The 7,758-nt window shown below is 40.4% G+C and overlaps 1 protein-coding gene across 3 annotated transcripts in view; it reads left to right on the top strand.

Annotated features, from left to right (window-relative positions):
- Window positions 1–4,676: 4,676 nt before the first annotated feature.
- The window catches only part of IBTK (inhibitor of Bruton tyrosine kinase), a 97,503-nt gene continuing 94,421 nt past the window's right edge, over window positions 4,677–7,758 (top strand). For all 3 annotated transcript variants that reach the window (XR_007518694.1, XM_049896254.1, XM_049896243.1), the window contains exon 1: window positions 4,677–4,874. The gene's annotated coding sequence lies outside the window, so the exon portion shown is untranslated. The remainder of the gene's footprint in view (window positions 4,875–7,758) is intronic.

Below are 7,758 nucleotides of genomic sequence, written 5' to 3'. Positions count from 1 at the left end.
TGTAAGAAGGGACAGTTCACATTAAAACAATGGATAGTAAGTACAGCACAGTACCTACTTATTATGACTATCAAGATGTATGTATTATAGGTTATATATGTTCCATACCACTATACGCCTGGCAGCGCGAAAGTTTTGTATACAAGACATATGAGATACATGTGCTGTGTATGGGAAACTGTTGTGTTTGGTACATCTGGTTACTTCCTCTATGTCCTGTTCTCAGATCAGGATTTCTGAACTCTGTTATAACCTTATGGGACCAGACTTATGGGCGGTTGGACATTGCCTGAATTAACGTTATGCGGCACATGACTGTAGTTGTATCTGACATGGCCACTCGTTAAGTTTTTAAGACCCCAGACACTACTTATCATACTGGAAGGTAGAACATAAACTTTAGGAACTCTGTTATGTTAATTGTTTGGATTGTCCCATGAGACCACGGCCCTAAGCCGCTTGTGGGTCAGCTCTGACTAATTCTCTTAGCTTTCATTCTCCGAAAATATCTTTAGCCTGCCTTATTGAGGGATCTCTTGTGAGTTGACAGTTTTTCTTTAGTTCTCCTCACTTTCATGGTTTATGATGTGAAGTCTGTGGTAATTAAAATCATTATTTCTTTTATATAATATGCCATTTTTCTCTGAATGCTTTCAAATTTTGTCTTTACCTTTGGTTTTCATCAAATTGACTGCTATTTCTAGATAGTTATCTTCATCCTGCCTGAGGTTTGCTGACCTTCTTGGATTCATAAATTTATGTCTCTCAGGATGCTGACTTTCCTCAAATATTTGGTGATTCTTGGTTTTAAGGTCATTTGTGTATTTGAGAATTTTGAAAGCTGTCTATAGAGGTTGTCTGTTGCACACTCCCTCTGGGGAGGAATAAGGCCTGTTGTCACCACTTGAATAACTGTCTTTCTTCAGGGGTACAGGGAAGAGGTGGGGCATACTGCTGAGCAGGAAGAGCTAGTAGCTAGTCTTCTGGGTAGAGGCATTTCTGGGTTATTCCATGTTTGACCAGTCGTATGAATACAGCCTTATCTACTAAATCCGAGGTCCTGTGTTTCACCTAGGGTCCCTGTTGCTATTGTGGCATGGGAGGATGAAGAAGCTTCAATTGGCTCAGCTGCTCTTGTTGTGATACTCCAATTGCTTACTTTGTGATTTAGCTCTGGACTCCTTCCTGCCACATCTACAAATGGAACACTCTTGGTGCTGCTACCACCTTTTGCAGCAGTCTGTTCTGTTGGTGTTTGGGGCCACAACTTCTTTCTTCTGTCCAATCCTCATAGGTTCTGGACCATCAGTGGTTAAACTTATTTTCCAATGCACTTAAGAGTTCAATTATTTTAAATGTCCTTCCTACCAGTTTTAGGGATTTGTGGCATGGAGAGGAGCCTAGAGTGTGTACCCAGTCTGCCATTTTCTATAAACCTCTTTTTCCTAAGGAGCAGTGGTAATAACAGCCTGGTTTAATTATTTAGTTAGGTAGAGAAGGAACACAGGCAATTCAAAGTAAGATGGGCTAAGAAATGAGCACTACAAATTCTCAGTCATTAAAAGGGGGAGAGATGGTCTTGGAGGTTCAGATTGTTCTGATTATAATAGAGTGCTAAGACTGCTAAGTTCTTAGGTTTGTTTTTCACAAAGTGTTTGTTCATGTAGGCTTATAAAAACTTTCCAGAATTTGCCTTGAATTTCTTAGATTTGTTGGCAAACTTTGTTTCCAACCTTATAGTGCTATACTCAAACACTGCCACCTTGTGGGCCATCCTTCATGTCTCCCTATCCCACTCCTCAAACACTCCCACGCATATATCCATCTAGAAGGGTTCAGGTTATGTCAAATTTTACTGAGTGCTACGAGGTATATTGGAATCCTGGTGGTGCAGTGGTTGGAGCTTGTCTTCTAACCAAAAGGTTGGCAGTTCAAATCCATCAGCTGCTTTTGGAAACCCTATGGGGCAATTCTGCTCTGTGCTATAGGGCCACTATAAGTCAGAATCGACTTGACAGCAATGGGTTTGGTTTTGGTTTAAAAGCTATATTAAGAGCTTTACATACACAATCTCATTTAAACTGTGCAATAGTTTTACACGTGGATGCAGTATTGCTATAGTGGTTAAAAGCAAAGCTGAGGTGCGTGCCAGAGAGCTGTGGCCAGTGAAGTGTTTGTGTGGAAGACCATTTGGTGTAGAAGAGAACATGAACAAACAATATAGTTCCAGTCGTCACTAGGCCAGTTGCTTTGCTGACAATCCTGTAGTAATAATAACCATTCTTGCAGAATTTAATCAGGTGTGGGTTTCCATCCATTACAACCATACAAGTTCTAATATCTTCTCTGTTACTGCTATTCCTTACCCCTACGTAACCAGAAAAAAAGCATATGCATATGAGTTAGCATTTTTTGATTATGAAGAATGGTGTTATTAATTTATTTTAAAAACGGCATTTAGGGGGTTTATTACAAATGCTGTGTAGCTTAAAACCATTTCTGCAGTGTTCCATTCTGGCCTTGTTTCAAACTCCATTCCTGATGTCTGGGCTGTTCTTCTTACTTTCTCCCACCTAAATCACTGCACTCTTCTAAAGCCATTTCTAGTTTCATTTCTTCCATTAAGTTTACTTTACAAATTCTAGGCAATTATCTTTCCAAACTTGATTTTTTTAATCATTTAAGTATTGTAATGAAAAATAAATTACAAAATTCAAAATGGAAAAAAAATAAGAATCACACATAATCCCACCTACCACAAAGAGATAATCATCGTCATTGCTATATTTCTAATCTTTATTCTCTATGAAAACATAAACATACTTTAAAAAAATATCCAATTTTTAATTTTTTACTCCCCTAATTACATCCGCAATGCATTTTCCATCTAATTGTTATTCATTTGTACTATTTCCTAATTACTCGAGTCTTCTGTAAATAACCACTATCTTTGAAAGCACCTAATTTTCCAGGTAAAAGGGGGACAATCCCACATCATTTTGCTTGGAACACACCTTCCTCCCTGCATCATCTAGTTAATTTGCACTCATTCTTCAAATTCTAGTTCAAGTGTCCCTTCTTTGGGAAGCTAGATTAAACCTAGTACAGTATTCTTCTTTGCAATACTTGTAAACTTTGCAATTCATAGTTATGTTTTGGATTATCCAGGACTGAATCTCTTTTTATTCACTATTGGATCTCTAGTGCTTACCATCACTAATTCCCTGGCACTTGGCAATTAATACATATTTTTAAAAGAATCAATGACTGTTTGGAATAATTTAGCTGCTGAAGAAATACTTCTTTATTTAGGAAAAGGAAGGCTCATTATTTATGAAGAGTGTTATTACATGCTAGGCATTCTGTTAGGTGCTGTTTATCTACATCATCAGTTTCACAATTCAAAAATGTATTATTGCTCTTAATTTTAAAAAGAGGAAATGAGGCTTCAGAAAAGCCAACTAACACAAGAGGCAGATATAAAATTTGAACACAAGCTAATGTATTTACATGATTAGCTTTACCTGCCATTACCGACTTCTTTGCTTATGAATATGAAAGTCATATATTATAGAGCTCATTTTGAAAATCACTCTGATGTTTTTCACATCATAAACTGGTTTTTGTTACATGTTAAAGCAGGAAGTAGGACACCTAGAATAAGGCAAAGAAACAGAAGACTGTTTTCGAAAGGGCAGCAGGAGACCGGGATCCCAGTAAATCTTTCCCTTTCTCCTTCACTAACCAGTTTGTGGCTTTGAGCTAGTAACTTACCCACCAACACGAAGGCTACCAAAAAAACAAGAGTAGCGCCGAACGCGCCCTAAGAAGACTTCTAGTCCAACTCCTTCGTTTTATACATCAGAAAGACAAGTGACTTGTCCGACTAACAACGTGGCAGAGCTGTAAAATCAACTCCTGACTCCTAGTGTTGTATGTTGAGTCACACACCACTCCTTAAACATTTGCTAAGTGTCTACTGTATTAGGCATTCAGTAGCAGTATGTTTCCCTTTTGGTAACCTAGTATTGATTAGTCTACTTTCTTTCCTAATTTTTTTCACTTGACCACTTTTAAAATGGCCGGTAGATGAAGAGTTAAAGAGGGGGAAGGAAGAGATAGTGCAAGCCTGGCGTCAGGCACTGAGTGGCGTGACCAGGTCGGCACTCGTCCCATGGTGGCGATCAAAGAAAGCAGTGACGCCTTCTGATTAAGGAAGTGACTCCCGGGGGTGTATAATATACTGATCCAGGGAGGGGCAAGGCTGCGGCTCGGAGAAAGGATGCCTTTGTTTTTCCAGTGACCCCACTGCTAGGGCGACGGGAGGGAACTTTCTAGTCGAAAATGCCTACGCTTTTGGTTTCTGCTGCATCAGTGATCGCGCGCCCAAGGCATCCGATCAGGTCTCCCTCTGTCTTCCCGACCCCAGGTTTATCCTCCTTTCCTGGTCTCCTGATGCGACCGGAGACACTGAAAAGGACCCTGGCTGCTGGCGTCGAGACTCCAGCGGCAGCCCCAATGCCGGCAGGGTCAAGTGCCTTTGGAGTGCCAGCGAAAGGCCACAGCTTACATGCTGCCACGCGAGGCCTTCTGGGCAGGCACCAGCCAATCCTCAAGAGGCATACACGAACCCCAGCCAATCAACGCCCGTCTTATTCTTGAGTACCGCCCGCTTCGGGCCCCCCGTCCCTGCCCCCTTTCTAGGTTCTTGTAGCCGTGGCTGTAGTTGCAGCCGCCTCCGCAGCAGAGCCGGCTCTGGGGACTGGCCCCCTGGCGCTTTTCAGTCTTCCCTGTTGCTTTCACTGAGGATGAGTCCCTGCGCAGCTGTGTGCCCACCCCGCGGAGACCAGCGGCGCAGTTTCATCTAGCGACTGGTGAGGGAGGGTTCGGCCCGGCCGGAACAGTGTGGAGCGTGCTTTAGCGACTGCGTCCCATTCACCACAGGGGCCATGGGAGAGTAGTAACCTTCCAGAGGATGCGGGTGACCGTGGATGGCAGTGGCGCGAGTGGGTCACGGCGTGGGCATCCTGCGGCGCAGAGGCTGCAGGGCTTCTCGCGAGTCGGCACGGGGCAGGCCGGGTGGTCTTGGCCGCTGCAGCCGCCTCCCTTAGCTAATGAATGGCCTGTTCTGTCGACGTGTTACGTTGCCGTCCTGCCAGACACGCCTCCAGGCATGTTGCCTCCAGGCATGTTGAAATGGCTAGTTTCTGGTAGTTGTCCGGTGTCACTTCTCCTCGAGCTTTGGATTTGAAGCCATTCCCGGAGGCGCCCATCCATCCTCTTACCCCCTTTGCGGGTGCGGGGTCACATGGTTTTAGTCCACTTTAGGGATACTGACTCTGTTGGGGGAAGCACGTCGTAAACTTTGAAATATGAATTAGTAGTGTGTGAAAAGGGACGGTGTTTGTTTTTTTTTTTTGAGGGGGGCGTGGGGGACGGAGTGGGGGAGACAGAATAGAGGCCTTTTCTTTTATCAGGCAGAACTATCTGGCTCAAAAAGAGTGACTTGCTTTCCAAAATTGAAACGCACAGGAAACTTCAAGTGTGTTTGCGAGACGGGATTCTTTTTTCCTTATGCTTTGACGTAAGGCATTTGAAACTCGATATTTATCATTAATACTGAAAGGATGTGAGTTTTATGAATGATAGTGTTTCTGTGCCTGTACTATGCAAATCTCTGTGCTTACATAGCCACTGCTTGATTTCACTCCCTTTTCTGTTTTGAATTCCTTGATTTTCACTTGTTTTTGAAACTGATCTAAGGCAGGTGAGGGCAGAAAGAGTTTTTTTTTTTTTTTGAAAGAATTATATTACAAATATTTGCAGAAACTTTAGTCAAATCAAAAATTATTTCAGGAAATAATAAAAAAAAGACTATTCCGTTATTAAAAACTTACTTTAACTTGCATTTAGGGCTTTCCGTATGCTAAATTCTGTTTAAAGAATTTATTATATTTTAAACCCTTATTGTGCTTCTGGACCATGAAGTTCAGTAAACCACAAATGAATATATACCTACTACGTAAAGGAGTTCAGTATTACTTCGTTAATTATTATAAATGACATTAAAATTAATGTATCATAAATGACATGTAAATTAACATCGTTTCCTATAATAAATAGGGGAATAATTCTTTGCTACATCCAGAGATGGGCCTGCCGCTAAAATTTGGGCATTTTCTTTATTGTAAAACTGAGTATTGCACTGATAAAGCATTGAACTGAAGTTTCTAACTCTTCTAACAAGAATATTTGATAAAGCATTAAATAAAGTATATTGCTAAAGCTAAATTATTAAATTCCTGAAGCAGTAAGTGCTTATGTTTTAAAACTGTTAAGTACACTATTTTTAGGGTTTGCAGAGGTTTTTTTAAAACATTTTTTTGATTATGAGTCACTGTAATTTGTAGCCTGTAACAGTAATTTTAATTTAATATAGGTACAAGTTTATAGGGAAGGTATTTTGGATTTAAAGAGCTCTTAAAAAAAAAAAACATGTCAAATACATGTTATGGTTTGTGAGAAATATTAAGTATGGCATTTTCCCCTTCCTGCCCCCTTAAGGAGCTTAAAATCTTTATGGGTAGACAATGTGTATACTTAAAAGACAAATTATTGTCATTGTAGGTAAAGATATTTAGCATGAAAAAATTAAGGGACTTGTTCAAGGTTTTAGATAGGAATCTGATTCTTATGACTGCAAATAAGGGTACCTTTTTCTACTATGCTATGAGGTGAACTGGCCTGGAATCAAACCTGGATCTCTCCCATATGGAAGGTGAGATTTCTATCACTGAAATACCACTTCCCCCGTTAGTACTGAATTGGCCACTTTCACATCAATTTTCTCGTTGTAACATAAGACTAATTAGCTTTACGGGGCAGACTGAAATGAAGATTAAATGAATTAATTTAAGTAAGTACATGCTTGTCCGTATGAAAGTTCAAAAGATGATAGCTATTGTGTTTGTAAGCCATGGGAGAGTGGCAGCCTTGTAAAGATTCCAGTGAGAAGCATTCCAAGCAGAAGACTCCAGTATAGTTAGGTCATTTTCTGACCTGTGAATTAATATGACCCCCTCCTTTTTTTTGCCCCCCCCTTAATTTTTTTTTTTTTTAATTTTTGTTGAGTGTTTACCATATGAATGAATTGTCTCATTTAATTTTCAGAGCATCTCAGGAGATAAACAGCTGTTATCCTCTTTTTACAAATAATACAAGTGAAGCTTAGAGAAATAAGTGATGTGCTCAAGGTTTCTTAACTGGTTAGTGTAGCTTCCTAGCTCAGGTGTTCTTAATTCAGAACTTTGAATGCTACATAGTATCCAGGCTTAACAGATCTTTTTCCTGAGGTCACAAGGCTATTCTTAGCACATGAGACATAGGTATTAGTTCATTTTGGTGTTGGACGTGTCAGTGAATAACACAATCAGATTTGTGTTTTAGGAAGATAGCTGAGCTCTTAGTCAAGGATAAACAGAAGGATTTTGAGCTCTTGTTGAGGGCTCAACTTCGATCGGCTAAAATGCTTGTGGTCGTTCAGTCTTCAAACTTGAATAATTGCCTATAGCTAAAATTTTTTTTTTTTTAGCTGTAGTTCTCCAAGTACCTGGTCCTGTGCCATCCCCATGATTGGTTGTGAATCCGATTGTTGTGATCCATAGGGTTTTCATTAGCTGATTTTCAGCAGTAGATTGCCAGGCCTTTCTTCCTAGTTTGTTTTTGGTTAACAGATGAGCACTTAACCACTGCACCATT

The sequence above is a fragment of the Elephas maximus genome, chromosome 1 (assembly GCF_024166365.1).
Source record: "Elephas maximus indicus isolate mEleMax1 chromosome 1, mEleMax1 primary haplotype, whole genome shotgun sequence".
NCBI lineage: Eukaryota > Metazoa > Chordata > Mammalia > Proboscidea > Elephantidae > Elephas > Elephas maximus.
The sequence above is the reverse complement of the archived record's forward strand: the minus strand, read 5'-3'. Positions and strand labels throughout refer to the sequence as shown.